Source organism: Molothrus ater, chromosome 22 (assembly GCF_012460135.2).
Source record: "Molothrus ater isolate BHLD 08-10-18 breed brown headed cowbird chromosome 22, BPBGC_Mater_1.1, whole genome shotgun sequence".
Lineage (NCBI taxonomy): Eukaryota > Metazoa > Chordata > Aves > Passeriformes > Icteridae > Molothrus > Molothrus ater.
Genome location: NC_050499.2, coordinates 4,395,343 through 4,414,756, shown reverse-complemented (window position 1 = coordinate 4,414,756; position 19,414 = coordinate 4,395,343).

The window sequence follows — 19,414 nt, the reverse complement described above, 5'->3', positions numbered from 1 at the left end:
CCTCCAGCTTTGAAGGTCACCGTGGACAGAGAGGGGAAAATGAAGCTTTTGTTACATGTGCTCCTTTTAAAGCACCTGCAGCTCCACACACAGCCCAATCTACTGAGTTAAACCTGAGCAGCCCCACCAGAGGATGACACAGGAGTGACTGGCAGTGCCAAAACTCAGCGTGCAGGTGGCCAGAGCCACCCAGAGATTTTTTCAGGCAGCAGAAAAAATCAGCTCCAGCTGTCCTGGGGCTCTCAGCTGGGCACACCCCACTGGCAGTGCCACTGCCACAGCTCTGTGCCCTCCCCAGGGGTGGACACAGGGGCACACACGTGAGATCAGGTCCCTGCACTGCTGGAGTGAAGCAGGCACAGAACAAAGCCAAGGCTTTTCCTAGACATCACCTAATTGTGTTTGTGTCAGCAGGCTGCATTCATCATCTGCCAGCGGCCACACGCAGCAGCTGCCTGCACGTCACCCTGCACAGGCTCCAGCGGCTGCTCTGAGCAATTCCCAGCTAGGGACACCCTCCTGCTGCCTCCTTCTGCCTCGCTCTGCTGACTGCACAGGTTGCTGTGCCCTATTCCAGCCCACAGCTGGCTGGCATTCCCCAAATCTTTGCAGCCTGAAGTGTCCCAGCAGGGACTGGCCAAAGCCACACGCTGGCTGTCAGGCTGTTCTCACTGTCCCCTCTGCTCCCAGGCTTCTTTGGGCTCCTGTGCACTCTTCCAGCAGCCCACCAGAAGAAAACAAACCTGTTTAATGTACCTGCAGGAGCCAGGTGTGGCCAGGGAGAACAACAGCTTGCAGGGTGCTGATGCCAGCGTTCCATCCCGCCCTTAGAAGTCATCCATCATGCATAGAGAAACCTTAAAATCTGATTTCCTCCATGGCAAGACAGAACAGCAAACATGATACCCAGAGCTGCATGAAGGATATTGAGCCATTTCTTTTGTCCCATTTCCCCTTGCTATCATCACAACAGCACAAAGGGAAGGGCAGGTTAAGCCACAAGGATTTGCTCCTACCCCTTCTGGAACAATCCATCCCATGCACGGGAGATGAGTGCTGGGGGTGGGTTTTTTATAGCCCCAGGAGCTGCTGGAAAACATCCCTGGCTCTGTCCTCTGCCAGCCACCTGTTCCACAAAGCTCCATGGAAATGAGAGCTATTCCCAGGCAGGCAGGTGCCCTGGCAGAACACAGAGCAGGGATCAGCAGGGCTGCACTGTTTGTGCTGCTGCCGCTCTAATTACATCTATTACAGCCAATCCTGCCAGGGATGAGACTCAGGGGCCAAGAGGATTAAGAGGAAGCAGCAGCTCGAGCACACTGACTCAGTCAGAGTCACTGACTGACCCCCAGCCCCTGCTGCTCCTCAGGTAGAAGCAGAAACCTTCTCTCCTCTAACCCCAGAGCCTGCCTGCCAAACAATTCAGATTATATTGGCAAACAAACATCCTGAAAAAGTAATGAGTTTTCCCTCAGAATCACTCATCTACCAACCTCAATGACTCCATTCCAGACCAGCATTGTAGCTGCTATTTCAAGAAGGGAAATGGGGCCCTGAGGTGAAGAAAACCTCTGGTGAAATTGGCCTCAGATTTGGGTGGATTTTGAGATGAAGAGTCACATGTCAGGGAGGTCACACCCTCTTCCCCAGCTCTGGAGAAGTTTATTCTTCACCTCAAGCCTACCACAGACAAGATCCAAGGTAATTTGCAATAAATCCACCCAGATTCTTAACCTGCCACAAGCTGTGCTGGTTTTTGTTTTCAGAGCAAACCTCTGTGGGTTCTCTCTGAATGAAAGGATAAGATCATTTCGCTCTTCCTACAATCTGGGCTTAGCTGGGAACCACTCCAGTGTCACCCTGTGCCTGCTTAGGAGAAGCAGCAAACACCTCCCTGCCCTCTTCAGGAAAACTTGTAAATAATCAGGATGTCACACTCAAAGCCTGTTTTAATTTTGAGCCCTGCACAAGGGATGGAGAGCAGAGATCCTCCCAACCCCATCCCACGCCAGGATGATGCACAAGCTGCCCCTTTCTGCTCTGTCCCAGCCCTGGGGGTCAGGGGTGGCCTTTGGGGCACCACAGAGGTCACTGCCACCCCAGGGGACATGGAGAAGGGGATGCAACGCTCAGAGAGAGAGAAATCTTGAGCGTTGAGGGAGAAATCTCTGCAAGAAGCAGCCCAACTTATCGTGCAGGGGTTGCTATGGCAACCCACCCAGTTAATGCTTCACAGGAGGAAAAAAAAAAAAAAGAAAAAAAAAAGACTGAAAAGGCTGGCACTTGTGCACAGGCACAACAAGACGAGGAGATAAAAATAATTTCGGCACCCTGCCCCCACTAATCCCTCACTGCCGTGGTCCCTGAGGCTGGGACAGGGCACCGGGAACGGAGCCCCGCCTGTCTGGGCTCCTCTGCCTTCCCCAGCACATCAGCCCGGCCCCTCCTGGCTGCCGGGGACACGGCAGAGCCAGCACGGCAGCAGCTGCTCCCGGAGCCCTGCAGGGCTCCCACAGCCACCCCCGGGGCTCAAAATGGGGGAAAAGGGCCCCTTTGTGCCCCTCAGCCTGCTGCAGGCAGGATGGAAGGAGCAGCGCTGTGCAGAGGAGCCCTGCGGGATAATGAATGCCAAGTTAGAGATGTTGGATGTAATGGATGGAGGCACCCTTCCCACGCACTCCCACATCCGTGCTGCACGAATCCCGGGCAAGGGAGGGCTGCTCTCTCTCTCTGTTGCTTCCACAGGGTGCCTGGGGGGTTAGAAAGGCTCATTCAGTTTTCTCTTTTCACACTCAAGGTTTAAAATGAACTCCCCATGTAGCTGCCAGCACCTGGATCCTCTGAATGTTCTAAACTGGAGGCAACTCCAGCTTTGCTCTTCACACACCTCAGCACCTTCATTCCCAGCTGATGCTGAGGATTGATCTGCAGTTTCCAGGTACACCCAGCCCCTTCCCAGCCAATATTCCAGGGGTAGATCCTCATGAATGCCTTTATTTGCAGGTCCAGAGTGCCTCTGCTGCCCAACCTGCTCTCTCCACACAGAAATCACACCTGCATTTGTGTGTGCACTGTTGGAACCCTGGATAGTGAGAGCTTTTGCTTAAAAGGGAAAATAATTTAGGTGCCATTTCTTAATTGGATCGTTTGGCCTTAAAAGGCCTTGAAGAGAAAGATCCTGAGCCATTTTGTAGCTTGTTGGGAGAATGCTGTAGAAATCAGGGCTTGTAAGACTGTGATATAGATAAAAATAATAAACATCTGAGTCTGGACATGAAATACCATCTCCAGCACTTCAGTCCCAGCCTTGACAGAGGCAGGAATAAAAGCAGCATTGTACTGTTTTTTTTGGGGTTTTTTTTGTCAGTCTACCTCCCCATGGGGTGTAACAGAGTGTGAATACCCCCACAATTCCCAAAAACTCTGCTCCATCCTGAGCAAATCTGTGATTTCTATCACACACACCCTGCAGGACCTCTGTCTGTGAGACACAGATCGAGCTTGTCCTTGATTCACTGCTCTCCCTGCGTCCCCCCAGGGCCCACAAGTCACAGCTCCTTCGCCATCCTCCTCCCCTCAGCCTCCTCTATTTATCCTTGGCTCTGGGGCTGCTTTTCCATCAGGACTCCGAGCCAGAGGGGCAGGATTTCAGTGAGCTCTGTGAGACAGAAGTGGCTGCCCCTGCCAGCAGCCTGCCCTGCCTGAGAGCATTCCCAGAGCATTCCCAGGGCATTCCCAGAGCATTCCAGAGCATTCCCAGAGCATTCCAGAGCATTCCCAGGGCATTCCCAGGGCATTCCCAGGGCATTCCCAGAGCATTCCCAGGGCATTCCAGAGCATTCCAGAGCATTCCCAGGGCATTCCCAGAGCATTCCCAGGGCATTCCAGAGCCAGGGAAATGCTCTCTGAGATGAGGAGCAGCCTCACCCAGGCAGAGCTGTGCATGCACAGGGGCCTGGCAGGGGCAGGGATTCCTTGGAGCAGCAGCCACGCTCTGGAGGCTGAAAATTCCCCTCTCTGTGTGCACCAGCACAGAGCACATTCCTGCACAGAGCACATTCCTGCACAGAGCACATTCCTGCACCTTGCTGGCACGTTGCGGGCAGAAATTCAACCAACAATTTATTTATTTTTTTACCCCCCAGACCTTTAACCCAGGCTATATTTAGAGGGGTGTGACTGTATACATCCTGGAAATTCTAAGCCTTGGTGTGGCTCCAGGTGCTTTTGGGCACTGATTTCTGGGAGTGGATGCCAAGAAAATGAGGCACAGAGGGAAGCCTTTGTGTGCTGCTTCAGCCATCCCAGCCTAATGAGGTGGCACTTTCAGATTTGCTTTTAGGCCTCTCCTCAGCTCGCTCACCTCAGCCCTGGATGGAACCCATTAGTGTGTCAGGTTGCCACACATATTCATTGACATCTGCTCATTTAATTTGGGGATTCTCACTGCTTGTAAAACACACAAGTGCATCAATTATTTCAGCTCTGGGTGAGGATGGTGTTTTTGTGGAGGAAAGCTTGTTCAGCAAATGTTGCTGTCTTACCTTGGCTGCTGCTTTTCCTTGAACATGAATAAAGGAAATAAAGCTGAATCTGCTCCCAGCTGTCTAAACATGGACATAAATCATCCTCACATCCCTCAAAAGACCAGGAGACTTTGCAATGGAGATTTTTGGTCTGATGTCCGTTATTGCTTTGCACAATCAAGTTCCCCACCGTGAAACAGAAACTTTTGGGGATTTTGGCTGTGTTTTGCACCCTCCATCTGGGGTTCCCAGCTTTGTCCTCCTTGTAGCCCACTGTCAGCCTCTTTCACCTAAAATAGCAAACATATTTGTAATAAATTAGACACCACAGAAGAGAAGGAGGAAGGAGGAGGAGGAGGAGGAAGGAGGAAACAGTTTTTCAGCTTAAATACAACAGAATTGAAAGGTCTTTTGTTTTCTGTCAGTGAAGAACATCTCCCTGGTCATACTCAAAGCCGCTGTATAAAACAGCCGAAGCTACCCAGAGCTTTGAATCTGTCAAATCTCGTTTTCTTTCCCCAAAACACCGATTTTCCAAAAGGGATTCCTTGCTGACACTTTGGTGTCTAAGCAGGCACCTCCCCCCGGCTGGGTGTTCTGCCACAGCTTGTTTATTTTAGTGCTTTCCACAATGTTGGTGAGAGGGAAATGGAGATAGAAAAAAGTTTCCAAGGGTGACCTTGCAAATAAGACTGGATACTTTAGAGAAATTAGAACCATGTAGAAGATGAACTGTAGTGGAATGGAATGGAATGGAATGGAATGGAAGGGAATGGAATGGAATGGAATGGAATGGAATGGAATGGAATAGAATAGAATAGAATAGAATAGAATAGAATAGAATAGAATAGAATAGAATAGAATAGAATAGAATAGAATGGAATGGAAGAGAAGGGAATGGAATAGGATGGAATGGAATGGAATAGAAGGGAATGGAATAGAATGGAATAGAATAGAATAGAATAGAATAGAATAGAATAGAATAGAATAGAATGGAATAGAATAGAATAGAATAGAATAGAATAGAATAGAATAGAATAGAATAGAATAGAATGGAATGGAATAGAATAGAAATAGAATAGAATAGAATAGAATGGAATAGAATAGAAATAGAATGGAATAGGATGGAATGGAATAGAAGGGAATGGATAGAAGGGAATGGAATGGAATAGAACAGGACAGAGTAGAATAGGATGGAAGAGGTACTGTAGAATAAAAGATGTACTGTAGTAAGTCCCACGAGGGGTAATTTTAGAAGATTGGCTTTAAGGCATTTACAGAATAGTGTAGCAAAAGCTGATAGGCCGAGAAACATTTACAGTGTAATTAAAATACAATATTGTATATTATAATTAGTTGGTTTGGAAATATTGGAAATAGTTGCTTTCTGATTGTGATGGAGTGAATTATAACATCCGTATTGCCTCACCCTTCTCGTGAGACGGAAAATGGAATAAAAATTTTTAAATCTTTATTTAAAAATCTCTCAGTGCCCCACGTCAGGGTCAGAAAAGGAATTAATCCGGCAGTGTGTGATGCTGCAGAGCATCATACACTATTGTATGTTATAATTACAAAGTAGTTGATTTCTGATTGTGATGGAGTGAATTATAACATCTGTATTGTCTCACCCTTCTCATGACACTGAAAATGGAATAAAAAATTTTAAATTTTTATTTTGAAATCTCTCGATGCCCCATGTCGAGGTCAGAAAAGCACCTAATCCAGCAGTGTGTGATGCTGGAGACCATCATACATCATCTGTATTGCCTCACCTTTCCCATGACACTGAAGATGGAATAAAAATTTTTAAATCTTTATTTAAAAATCCCTCAATGCCGCACATCGGGGTCAGAAAAGGAACTAATCCGGAGGTGTGTGATGCTGCAGAGCATCATACACTATTGTATGTTATAATTACAAAGTAGTTGATTTCTGATTGTGATGGAGTGAATTATAACATCTGCATTGCCTCACCCTTCTCATGACACTGAAAATGGAATAAAAAATTTTAAATTTTCATTTTGAAATCTCTCGATGCCCCATGTCGGGGTCAGAAAAGCACCTAATCTGGCAGTGTGTGATGCTGGAGACCATCATACATCATCTGTATTGCCTCACCTTTCCCATGACACTGAAAATGGAATAAAAAATTTTAAATCTTTATTTAAAAATCTCTCAGTGCCCCACGTCGGGGTCAGAAAAGGAATTAATCCGGCAGTGTGTGATGCTGGAGAGCATCATACATTATTGTATGTTATAATTAGAAAGTAGTTGATTTCTGATGGTGATGGAGTGAATTATAACATCTGCATTGCCTCACCCTTCTCATGACACTGAAAATGGAATAAAAAATTTTAGATTTTTATTTAAAAATCTCTCAGTGCCCCACATCGGGGTCAGAAAATTACCTAATCCAGCAGTGTGTGATGCTGGAGACCATCATACATCATCTGTATTGCCTCACCTTTCCCATGACACTGAAGATGGAATAAAAATTTTTAAATCTTTATTTAAAAATCCCTCGATGCCGCACGTCGGGGTCAGAAAAGGACCCAGTCGGGCGGTGTGTGGTGCTGGAGAGCAGCGCTCCCGCATTCCCGGCAGATAGCGCTGTGCCCCCGGGGCCGGACCCAGCCCGGGCTGTCCCTGCCTCCTCCGCGGGCCCCGTGCTCATGACTCACCTCAGAGAGTCCCCAGCACACACTGAAACTCCATAAACCTCCGGCTAAATGCGCCCCGCAGGCTTTTTAAATCCCAGGATTTAGTGAGTGAGATCCTCAGCTGGAAATCACTTCTCTAGGAAAGCTCTGAGGCGTCTGCATCACACCTTTTCCCCAGCTACTGTGAAGTGCTACAGAAATACATCATTTAAAAAAAAAAAAAAACAACCAAATTGAGGGTGCAAATCTACATTAAAGTGTCACACGGCACCTAATCAGCTGCAGTAATTAATATGTGGCGAGCAAATGCAAATTTTCCCCTTTCAGGCCAGAGATTTGAGCTTCTTGGTTTAGCAAAGCCAAGAAATGTCTGCGACAGAGCAGCTCTGACACATCCTAAAAGCATCTGGCCATAAAGGACTTGAGTGGTGCATCATCATCATCATCATCATCATCTCTAAACAACCTCCAGGATTACATTTCCACGGCACAATAAAAACAGGAGGGATGCAGAAATTCCTCTCCAGCTGAACCCTGGCATCCAATACCAGCCCTGCCCCTCTCCACGTGCTTGCCTTGCTCCTGGCTCCTCCTCTGCCTCCTGCAGGAACGGTTTTCTCGGGAATAACTCAAATCCTCCAGCAGAGCATCCCCAGAGCAGAGGCAGCTCACAGGAGCCAGGGAATTCTCTGCAGGTCGCCGAGCGTTGGGAAGGATGAAAGTTTGGCAGGAAAGTCTCACAGATGTGTGTGCTGGGCAGAAAGGTTTTTGAATGGAGAATCTGAAGAAGGAGTAGAAATGGAAGCAAGTTTTGATAGAGAAGAAAAGAATTGCTGAGCCAGTCTCACTGGATAACCAAGGAGGCAAAGGGTGTGTTAATTAAAAGGGGTTTTTATGGCTTAGAGCAAAGGATAAACCCACCCCAAACAAGAAGATGTTTTTACCAAGCACAAAGAGAGCACAGGCAAACAAGGCAGCAAATGTTGCAAGTAGAAAAAAGGTCTCAGAATTTTCCACTGCAAGAAAACTGAAAAAACAACTTCTAGCTTAAACTGTGATGTACTGACTGTGAGTGATTGGAGAACAGTAACATGAATATGGTAATTACAGTAGTTATGATAGGCTGTAGATAATAGTTAAGGTATAGATTGGTGCTACTGTATGAAGATGCTCAGCAAAGAAAAGTATAAAATGCATTGGAACCAAAAGAAAAGTCTATAATGCATTGGAACCAAAAGAAAAGTCTATAATGCAATGAAACCAAAACCAAAGGGCTCCAGGCCTGCCTGCAGCTGGAGCTGACAGCTGTGGGCACAGCTCTGTCACCCACAACCCTGGGCTGCTGTAACCTCTTGGATGGAATAAACTGCATTTTGGATAAAATAAACTGCATTTTGGATAAAATAAACTGGATTTTGGATACAATAAACTGCATTTTGAATACAATAAACTGCATTTTGGATACAATAAACTGCATTTTGGAGAGCTGCCTGGAGTCCTGCATCTCTCATTTCGGCTCTTACAACCGAGGCTGCTGCTTCAAGGGCAGCTGGAACCAGGGCAGCAGCTCCAGCTGCTCTTTAGGCCAGGACTAAAGATTGGTGCCAGCTGCCAGCGATGTGTGGGGGATGAATGAAGGGATCCAGGAGCATTCCTGGCCCTAATGGTGCTGTGATTGCCTGCCCTGCGCCAAAATTAACAACACCAAAAGCGCCTTTTTGGGTGGGACTTTGGAAAAACAGAGTTTCCTTCTGGTGCTGGAGGTGCTCCAGGACAAAGGGATGCTGTGAGGGTCAGTCCTGATCACCCTCACACACAGAGAAATGCAGAAATATCAGCACCATGCTCTCAGAAGGATTTTATTATGAGCAAAAATTCCTACTAATGGGGGAAAAAAGGTTTTGTTTTTGCTGTCCTGAGAGAACAATGGAATTTTATCTGCTCCTTTCCTATTTTCTTTATCCTAATGCATCCATTTGAATATTAAAGGTCTCTTCCAACCTAGCGATTCTTTGATTCTGTGAATTATCAAAATGGAAACTATTTGGGCTCTAATCTCTTTTTCTTCCTTATTTGTTTTATTCAAATTATTTCCCTATTTCCTTCTTTCTGTAGGGAGCCACACTGATGGTGTCAGAGCACAATGAAATCTATTCACGCTGATAAAAGCTTTTATACCACAGTGGGTGACTTGGGAGCATCCTGGGCCACAAAAACCCAGGAGAAGGAGGTGAAAGATCACGAGAAGGAGGTGAAAGATCACTGGTGTGACCCACTAAGCACAGCCATTCCCATTCCAATGGCACTACACACACAGCCCAGCAGTGTCACGGTTGAGATGGGGACAACACAAAGCAACACTGCATTTTCAGAAGGCTTCAAACCTGTTTTTATTACAGCATGGATGCTTTTTATACATTCTTACAAAATTCTTCAGTTTACACTTTATTCATTGGTCATGAGACAAACAAAGTGCTCATGGAATAGAGAGTTGCAGGTTTCCCTTATTTCTCCTTCTTTCTTTCTTGGTTTCTGTGTCAACGACCTCGGTAGGAAATTCTTTCAGGGGTAAACGTGGATCCTCTTATCAAACTCCTCTCTGGCTCACAGAAGTCCCTGTAAAACCTCTTGCACACAGCAGGAGAGGAGTTATTGAATTCTGGCCATTCCTGCACTCAGGATGCTCACAGCCCCTCCACAGCACCTAATTCACCTTTCTTCACTCTGTGCAAACAATCCTCCACTACAAAGGTGTCTGGAAGAACAGTTTTCATTGGAAAACCCCATAAAATATAATGTTTTATGTTGTCAGGCTTTTCAGCACAGGGAGGCTGAGGGAGGCAGAGCTCAGAACCCTCAGGGGTGGTGAGAAAACCATGGGGGGTTTTTTTGTCACTTTTTGTCATGAATCTGTTTGAGCAAAGCCTTTGGAATGGAGAGGAAACAAAACCCCTTTTTCTATGAAATACACCAAAGCCTTTTTCTATAAAATACACCAGCTTTATGCCAGGAATTTCATTCCAAAAAGAGCCGAGCAATGAACCATAAAGAGCGCCCAAAGAGGAGTGCTCAGGCAGCTGCATGAGCGAGCTCTGTTTGTCTGGCAAGGATCAGGTTCTCATCCCCTGCATGGAACCTCGTCCAGCTGCTCCACCACAGAGGGCACCTCCCTGCCCCTGGACAAAAGCCCTTCCTCTTCCTCCTCCCTCCCGCCCGCCCGTCCTGATGCAAATCAGACAAGGAATGGACACATCACTTAAAAAAAGCCTTTTTCTTCCGCACCACAGGCATCGCCACCCTTTCCCAGCACCTCAGGGCAACAGCTCACAAGTAAATATTTCTGTTTCTGTGAGAGCTCAGGCAATAAAGCACATTAGTGCACGCTCTGAAGGCACAAGGATGGAGCCATTTCTGAGGCCGCAGCAATAAAAACTTCACACATCCTCCAGAAAAGCTGGAAGCTCATCTCAATTTACAGAGGAATGTGCTTCCTCTAAAATGCCAGATAGCTCCTCAGCTGGAATAAGGAGTATTAAGTATTAAGAGTATTAAGGATGATTTTCCTTTCCCAGCTACTCTGGGGTCTATAAATATTGAATTTGAGCTGTAAAGACAATGCAGACAAGGAGGGTCAATGCTGCACCTCCTTCTGCCTTCTGTGGGCACCGGCTGCACATCCATCCATAAACAATAAAATCCGTGATCTCCTGAACCCACAGAGTGCCAAACCCTCCCTCCCAGGAAGGGTAAATCCGGGTGAGGTGATTTGCTCAAGGCCACACATTAAACGCAGGGGTGAGGGCCCTGCACTTCCCGTTTCCTGCTGTAATGACCAGTTTATGGCACTCCACCCCCACAGTGACCCCCATTCCTTCATTGCTGCCCCATGAGCACGCCAGGGCTGCTTTAGCAACGTCAGGCTTTCTGCTTCTCTCGTTCCTCTTGCTCAGCAAAACCTCCTCACCTCATTTCCCTTTCTAGGCAGAGCTTTATGGGCTCTTCCCCACCTGGTGACAGCCTCCTGGGGCAGACAGGAGCCAGCACAGAGCAAGGAGCATTTCAGTGCTTTACAGTACTGAAAACTTTTGTGTTTTCAGCTTCAGAGAGTCTTTGACCCACTGGGTGCCAGCACTAAAATCAGCTTTCCTTTGGCAGCATGTTTCATTGTGTTTTTTGCCCTCTTCCCACACATTTTTCCTTCTCGAGTATTCAAATCACCTGCATTTCATGATGTGCAAGTTGTTAAATATGCAAATAGCCACAATTCTCTATAAGCTGGCTCCATGACCTGCTAATTTAGTGTTTTCCAGCAAAAAAGTGCTCATCAGGCAGCTTGAAAGACCTCCCATGACTGAGACTCAGCACGGGATGGAGCAAGGCTGACCCCAAATCTGGGAATGGAGCAAGGCTGACCCCAAATCTGGGAATCCATGGCAGGACTCCAAGCACAGGTTGAGCATTCTCAGGGAGATCTGGGAATCCATGGCATGATCCCAAACAAGGCTGAGGTTTTTCAGTAAATCTGGGAATCCATGGCATGATCCCAAACACAGGCTGAGGTTTTTCAGTAAATCTGGGAATCCATGGCGTGATCCCAAGCACAGGCTGAGGTTTTTCAGGAAGACCTGCTGCAGTCAGGAGCATTTCCAGCAGAATATAGATCCTCCTGTGGGTTATTTTAGTCTCAAAGCCAAAATGCTGCCTCAGGAGCTGCTTCCTTGTCCTGTCCTGGTTTTGCTCCAAGTATTGACATTGCCACCAAAGGGCTCTGCTCACTCTGGCAGTGGCAGCATTTCCTGATCCCATGGAAACTCTGTCCCAGAAATTAAAACAGAGCTCAGCTCACTTGGAAGGGTCCAACCCAAACCCCAGCCCTGCCTGGCCCAGCAGATCTCAGATTGAGATGGAAATGCAGAATAACATTGCTAGCTCACAATTCCTTATCTCCAGCTGTTTTAGAGCTAATTAAAAACCACTTTCTTCTGAAAAAAATAATTTATGCCGATCCCTTCGATGTAATTATTAAGAATTTGAAAAACATAATTCAGTTTCAATTCCTCCAACTCATATTTCATGGGGTGGCTCTACACGCCTGAAAAATCTCCCTGAACACCAAAATGCAAATTCCTTTCAGCTCCAAACGACAGTGCCACCAGATTGGATGTGCCAAACTGCATCCAAGAGCTGGGAGGAAATTTCAGAAGGGAAAAACAGGAGGGAGAGATGTGATTAAAGCAGGCTGTGGGAGAAGACAGAATTCCAGCTCAGGAGAAGGGCCTGGAGGCTGGAACAGCAGACCCCAACATCACCTGGGCAGCAAGAAAAGCTTCTTGGGACAGGAGGTGTTTGGCTGCCTCTAATGAGGTCAGGCCAGCCTTGGCTTCCACTGGAATTTCCTCCTGCAAGGCCAGCAGAGCTCCCCAGCCCTTGCCTGGAGGTTCTGGTTTGGGAGCTGTAGGAAGTGGGGAGGAAGCAGCATTCCCACAGTGCTGCCCATCACCAGCTGCTGGCAATGCTGTTTGTGAGGAGGCAGCTGGAAAACGGCTCTGGAAGAGGGCACAGAGAGGAGCAGCAGGGCAGAGAGGGCACAAACCCCGCTGCCAGCCAGGGCTGCGCACACAGAACCTGCTTCAGTGGGGATGTTCAACATTTCCCCCTCAGTTTCTGCAGGGAAATTGATAATTTGCTTTTTTTTCCCAGCAAATGGGGGGATGTTCAACATTTTCAGTGGGGGTGTTCAACATTTTCTCTCAATTTCTGCAGAGAAATTGATAATTGGCTTTTTCTTCCAGCAAATTCTCCAGATACCCCCAAATCCAAGCCACTCTCACACCCCCGTTGAGCTGCTCATTTTTCCCACTCCCATTCCTCCCTCAGTGCTTGCAGGCAGGGTTTTTCCCAAGTCTTGAATTTGCAATCCACACCTTTATCCTTGGGGTTTAACAACCTGCACAGCCCAAGGTTCTGCTCGGAGTCAGCGGGAGACAAATGAGTCTAATGGGAATGATGCCTGTGGGTGTGACAGGATTTATGGCAGTGAGACAGTGACCAGACCATGGAGCACATCCCCACAGGGCCACAGGAGATCCCTGCAGGCAGCAGAGCATTCCCAGGGGGCCAAACACCTCAGGACTGAGATGAATTTCCAGGAAGGAGGGAGGCAAGACACAGAGAAGCAAAGAATCAGGCATGGAATTCAAAAATGAGGAGGCAGCAGCGTGGTCTGTGCCATGCCCTGACCTGCTCCACGTTGCAGAAGCTGCTGGAATCAAGACCCAAAAAAGCCCAAATTTCATCTTTCCCCAGAAAACAGGCTCAGAACAAGCTGTGGCACACATTTTAAGCAGCAAGAGAGTCCTGAATGAGGATTGTTCACTGCCCTGGGCTCCAGTGCAGGCGCTGGCAGCCCTGGCGAGCCCTGGGGAAGGGATGAGGCCATTCCCAGACATGCACGGACTGGGAGGCCAAGTTTTGTGTTTATTGACTTATAAAGCAAGAACTGAAAGTAGGTCAGAGGGCAGGACACCCCAAAGGTGGAGAGAACCATCCTCCAGTGCCTCCTTCCAGGAAGGCTCTGCCTGATGGCTCTGCTGGATGGTTCTGCATGAGCAGAGCTGGATTTCAATGAAAAACCAGAAATTCTTTGAGCCCCAGGCTGCAGTGATCTCTGCCAGGCGATTCAGCACTCAGGAAAAAAAGGGAAGATTTTCACATCCCTCTTCCTGGGGACCCCAAACAGAGGCATGGAACCAACCCTGCATCAAAACTGCATCAAAAACCAACCCCATGTGCAGCAAAGCAGAGATTATAGCAGCGGATCCAGCCAGCACTCACAGCTTTAAGCTATTCTTCCTGAGTGTCCTACATAACAAACCCAAACAAATTAAGGAATGAGTAATGAGTAGGTAGGAGGTGGCAAGGCTTGTTTTGGTTCAGGAAAGGATTCCCATCCCTTGCTTGGAATCTAAATTAGATTCAATTTAGATTAGAGTGAGGCAAGGCCAAATTCCCCTGATGAATGACTTGCTGCAGTAAATCACTCAGATTTTGCTGCCATTCTTCAACAAATATTGTTTTTCTTTTTTTCTTCCTCTCCTTTTGTTTCTGACCCTGCCAGCCTCGTGCCATGGCCCTGTTCCCCTGGGTTGGGATATCCCTTTTTATCTCCCCCAGAAAGGGAAGAACTAATTTGTTGTCTGCTAGGGAGAGAAGGTGTTCTTGGTCTGATAAGTGGATTATCTCCCCATACAAGCTCTGTAATGCAACAAACCCCACACGCTCACAAAACCAAAGGAATCCATCACAACCAGGGATGTGACATCCAAAAGTGAAAGCTCCCTCTCCTGCACAGCACACCCAGTGCCACAGCCAGGCTTTTGCCAGAGCAAAAATCCAGGGAAAATGCACAAAATTAAACCCATATTCAGGCTTGCTGTGGCTGCGAATTTATCTCTGAACCCACAGCAGTATTTGTAGGGTCACAGCACCTGCATGTGATTCCTCTTCCAGCTAGAAGTCTTAACAGTCTAGTGAAAATTGAAAAATTTTAACTCTTTAAAATTGATAAAGAGAAATTAAGTCAGGAGTGAAGCATGAGAACACCCCAAAAAAAGATGGGAATTGTGGAAATGGAGTCACTGACCCCCAGGGACTGGGCCCTGCTCAGCCTTTTTCCATTTGCTGCAGCCCAAGCCTGGGATTTTCACCTTGCTGACAGCCACAGATTATCCCTGGAGATGTCAGTGATATCAGCTACGAGATCCAGCCCCTCTCAGGAGGAGCCAGCCAGGTGTAGCAACTTAAAATAGAAACTGGACTGAAACTCTGCAGCCTCTGAGTCACTCCCAGAGGAAGGCAGGCAGGTGTAAATCACCTGCTGATCCAGAGCCCTGGACTGACAGACCTCCAAGGGCCGCCTGGTGCTGCAGGAAAGGGACTCAGCAATCAAAAATAGAAAATAAAAAAATTAAAAAAATAAAAAAGGGTGTCCAGGAACTGATGTTCAGCTCCTTCTCCATGGCTGGGGGGTTTGGGTGGACCCAAAGGCTGCTGCTGGCAGGCTCTGGAGAGCTGGGGAGCTCCTGGTCCTAATTTGAACCCACAATCAAGTGCCTGAGGTAGCTGAGATGGTTTGGCATAAGGCAGGGGCCTCTCCAGGGATAATCTCTCTCTGATGGAACAAAATGAAGCTGCTCTATTTCACTGGCCCAGCTTCCCTTGGAACCACCCTAATTTCTGCTTCTTCCTCAGAGAAGCCAATTTCACACAGGGCAGCTGCAGAAACACAGAGCTTTCATTTTTAGTGCTTGCCTTGTGCTTAAACACGCTCCCTTAGGCAGAACCAGCCCATTCATCATCCTGATGAGAAGAAATATCCAGAATTACTTCTCAGAGTACAAGACAACTCCCACAGGACTGGTAATTTATTAAGCCCGATTTTCTTTATGATGCAATTTTCCTTTTCTGAACTTTGCAAAACTCTTTTGCCACCATGTTCCAGCCTTAGTTTCCTGCTTGCATTGCACACAGTTCCTCCTTTCTGCTGGTTGGTTTCACATGGTGGTAAAATTATGCTCATTTTGTAGTATCACTTCAGTAGCTGAATAAAATCCTTCAGGGTGATACTGCGAGACAGCAATATCTGAATGCAATGCTGATTTTTGTGCAGTAACCTAACAAAACCAGACATTGTTCCAAGGAGCTGTTCTCTTGAATGGACACCCAGAAGCTTCTGAAATTATTAATCTTAAAATACATTCTGTTAAAGAGTAATCTGCTTCCAAATGATGCAGCAGCCTAAACTCCTACATGTTGGTGAGCCAGTGCCAAGCAGGGTAAATTTTCAGGGTTCTGCAACAGCTAAATTGAAAGTATTATTCTGTGCACATGAAATATCAAAGTATCCGACTTCCCATCCAAGGAGGAGAACACTACCTCATGTATTTTAATTTGCTGTGATTACAGTTTTCATAGGAGAAAGGAATAATGATAATAATACAAATTTTGGATATTTTTTAGTCATCCCACTGCACTCTCTGTGCTGTTCTGCAATTTCAAACAATCCCAAGGAGCTAAGGATGGAGTTTATTATTCCTGAGGAGTGCATGGTTCATGTCCAGTAAATCCCTGGGTCAGTGACTGAGCTGTGCACGTCCCCAAAATTAAATGGAATTTGGCACCAAGGGTAAAAACTCAAACACTGCAACCCTCATGGCACAAGAGCTCACAGGAATTAAGCAAATTTGAATTTTCTGTGATTACAGTTTTCATAGGAGAGAGGAATAACAATAAAAATAATCCACATTTTGGATCTTTTTTAGTCATCCCACTGCACTCTCTGTGCAATTTCAAACAAACCCAAGGAGCTGAAGATTGTTGCTGAGAAGCTCATGGTTCATATCCAATAAATCCCTGGGTCAGTGACTGAGCTGTGCACGTCCCCAGATTAAATGGATGGTGGCACCAAGGGTGAGAACTCAAACGCTGCCACCCTCATGGCACAAGATCCCACATGAATTAACCACTGTTTCCATGGCTTTTAGGGCACGCTGTGAATCAGGATCCCAGAGTGCTGCACATTCCTCCCCTGGGAGTTTTGGGAGCTCAGCTGCCTTTGAGGGGATGAGCCCGTCCACACAGACCCTGCTGTCACACCTTTGATCCAAGCCCACATTTCCCACTCACCCCAAATGCCTGCCTGCCTCATCAGCAGAGAGGGCAGGCTCCAGAGGCGGGCTGGGAGCCAGCCTGTCTATCGTCTGCATTTCAGCACTGCTTTCGGATGTGCAGAGTGCTGTGCAAACAGCAATTCATGCCGGGAGGCAGCGGGGCTGATCAACCCCTGCACGGGACCCTGCTGCTCCCAGATCCCCGAGCAGCTGCAGCTCCATCCCTGCCCTGTGACTGATTAACCCCTGCACGGGACCCTGCTGCTCCCAGATCCCCAAAGAGCTGCAGCTCCATCCCTGCCCTGTGACTGATTAACCCCTGCATGGCTGCAGCTCCATCCCTGCCCCGTGACTGATCAACCCCTGCATGGGACCCTGCTGCTCCCAGATCCCCGAGCAGCTGCAGCTCCATCCCAGCCCTGTGACTGATTCACCCCTGCATGGCTGCAGCTCCATCCTGCCCTGTGCCCCCCAGCACCCTCCCACTGCCTGGGAAGGGTCTGCAGGCACAGCCTCGCAATAATCATCCAAAATTGGCGCCCAAAATTCATCCAGGTTGCACCCAGATGCTGTGTGGAGCTCTGCAGGACAGGCTGCCAAGCAGCAAGGAAACACAAAGCTCATTTGACAGGATAACTCAGTTACCTCCTGCTTTTTCCATATTTTCCCAGGGCTATCAAGAGCATAAACATCTTTTGCACCTCACAGTCCTTGGCCTTATTAAGCTCCGAGCATCTCCTGCAATTTGGTTCTCTTTTGACTCCTCTCTTCCACCTCCAAAGCCATGGAGCAGTTTGTCCCAGGGGAGGAACAGCCTCCTGCACACTGGGAACCACTCAGGTCAGACCCAGCACCAAAAGGACTCTGTTTGTTTTCCCTCTTGTCAAAAGAGAGCAGATTTAGACTGGATATTCAGAAGAAATTCCTCCCTGTGAGGCTGGTGTGGCTGCCCCATCCCTGGAAGTGTCCAAGGCCAGGCTGGAGCAGCCTGGGATAGAGGAAGGGGGTGGGATGAGATTATTTTTAAGGTCCCTTTCATCCCAAACCAGCCTGGGATTCTATTTTGGCTCCCAGCTCCCAGCAGAGTCACTTACTCATCACAAAACTTCGGATTTGGTGACACACAGGGAGCCTTTCATTCATCCTTAGCTCTTCCACAAATCATCTCACCCCAGATAAACTCAAAATATTTGACTCTTGGAGCAAAACTTGAGGGGATTTGCCAGATCCTCTTCCAGTAAAAGGCAGCATTAACTGCAAGTATTCCTGCAGCAAAGCAGTGTGACCAGCACAAGCTCATTCCCAGATAAATGTGTTCCCAGGAAGGCCAAGGAGCACTCCTGCTCCTGTCTGAGGCTGACTCAGACACTCTGAACACAAAAACCAAATCAAAGCTCATTTGAATATTTAAATTGTGTCATCTGGGCTCATCCCTATGCATTTGCTCCTCAGGACAGGATTTGTCTGCCTGCCCTGAGAGCAGCTCTTTCTGTTCCATGGTGAAAATATTTGGCCTTCCAGAGGCAGAGGAGGATTTCCCTGTGAATTTCTGCCTCTCATGGCAGCAGCCCTTTCTCCACATCCTCGTTTTAGCTTCAGCTGCCGATCTCCCACCCCAGAGTGGCACCTCTGGACGCCCTGGCAGCCCCTCCACGGCCCTGACAAACATGAAACAAGTTTTTCTTGACCCCAAGTATTTTCTGCAGCAGGCCAAGGGCAAGTGCAGGCAGGATTTCACACTGGGCCGTGCAACAAACCCATGTGATCCTCCAGTTCCACGGGGAAAATGCTGCTTGCAGGCTCACACCACAGCCCAGTTGTGCAACACCTTGAACTCTATCAAGGCCATTTTCTCTGACCCCGGGAGCCTTCTCTGAATTTTGCTCAAGAGCACAAACGTGACCATTGCAGTGACAATGTAATGTCTAGGGGATGGGATTTCTAGAGGCTGGAATTTCAGGAGGAAATACAAATGAAAAATAAAATGCAGATGGTCTGAAATACCTCCTCAGAAGGTATGAGAGAATGTTTTCCTCCCTTTCCTTGGAAGCAGCCAACAGAATTCCATTGTGTTGATAATGCATGGGAATGAGAAAAATGAAATAAAAAAACAGGAAAACAGGAAAGAAAATAGAAAATAGGAAATAGAAATAGAGAAAATATAAAATAGAAAATAGAAAATAGAAAACAGAAAATAGAAAATAGAAAGTAGAAAATAGGAAATAGAAAATAGGAAATAGGAAATAGAGAAAATAGAAAATTCTATCCTCTAATTTCTAGAGGATAGGATTTCTAGAGGCTGGAATTTCAGGAGGAAATACAAATGAAAAATAAAATGCAGATGGTCTGAAATACCTTCTCAGAAGGTATGAGAGAATGTTTTCCTTCCTTTCCTTGGAAGCAGCTAACAGAATTCCACTGTGATGATAATGCATGGGAATGAGAAAAATAAAGTAAAAAAAAGGAAAATAGGAAGGAAAAGAGAAAATGGAAATAGAGAAAATAGGAAATAGGAAATAGAAAATCAAAATAGAGAAAATAGAAAATAGAAATAGAG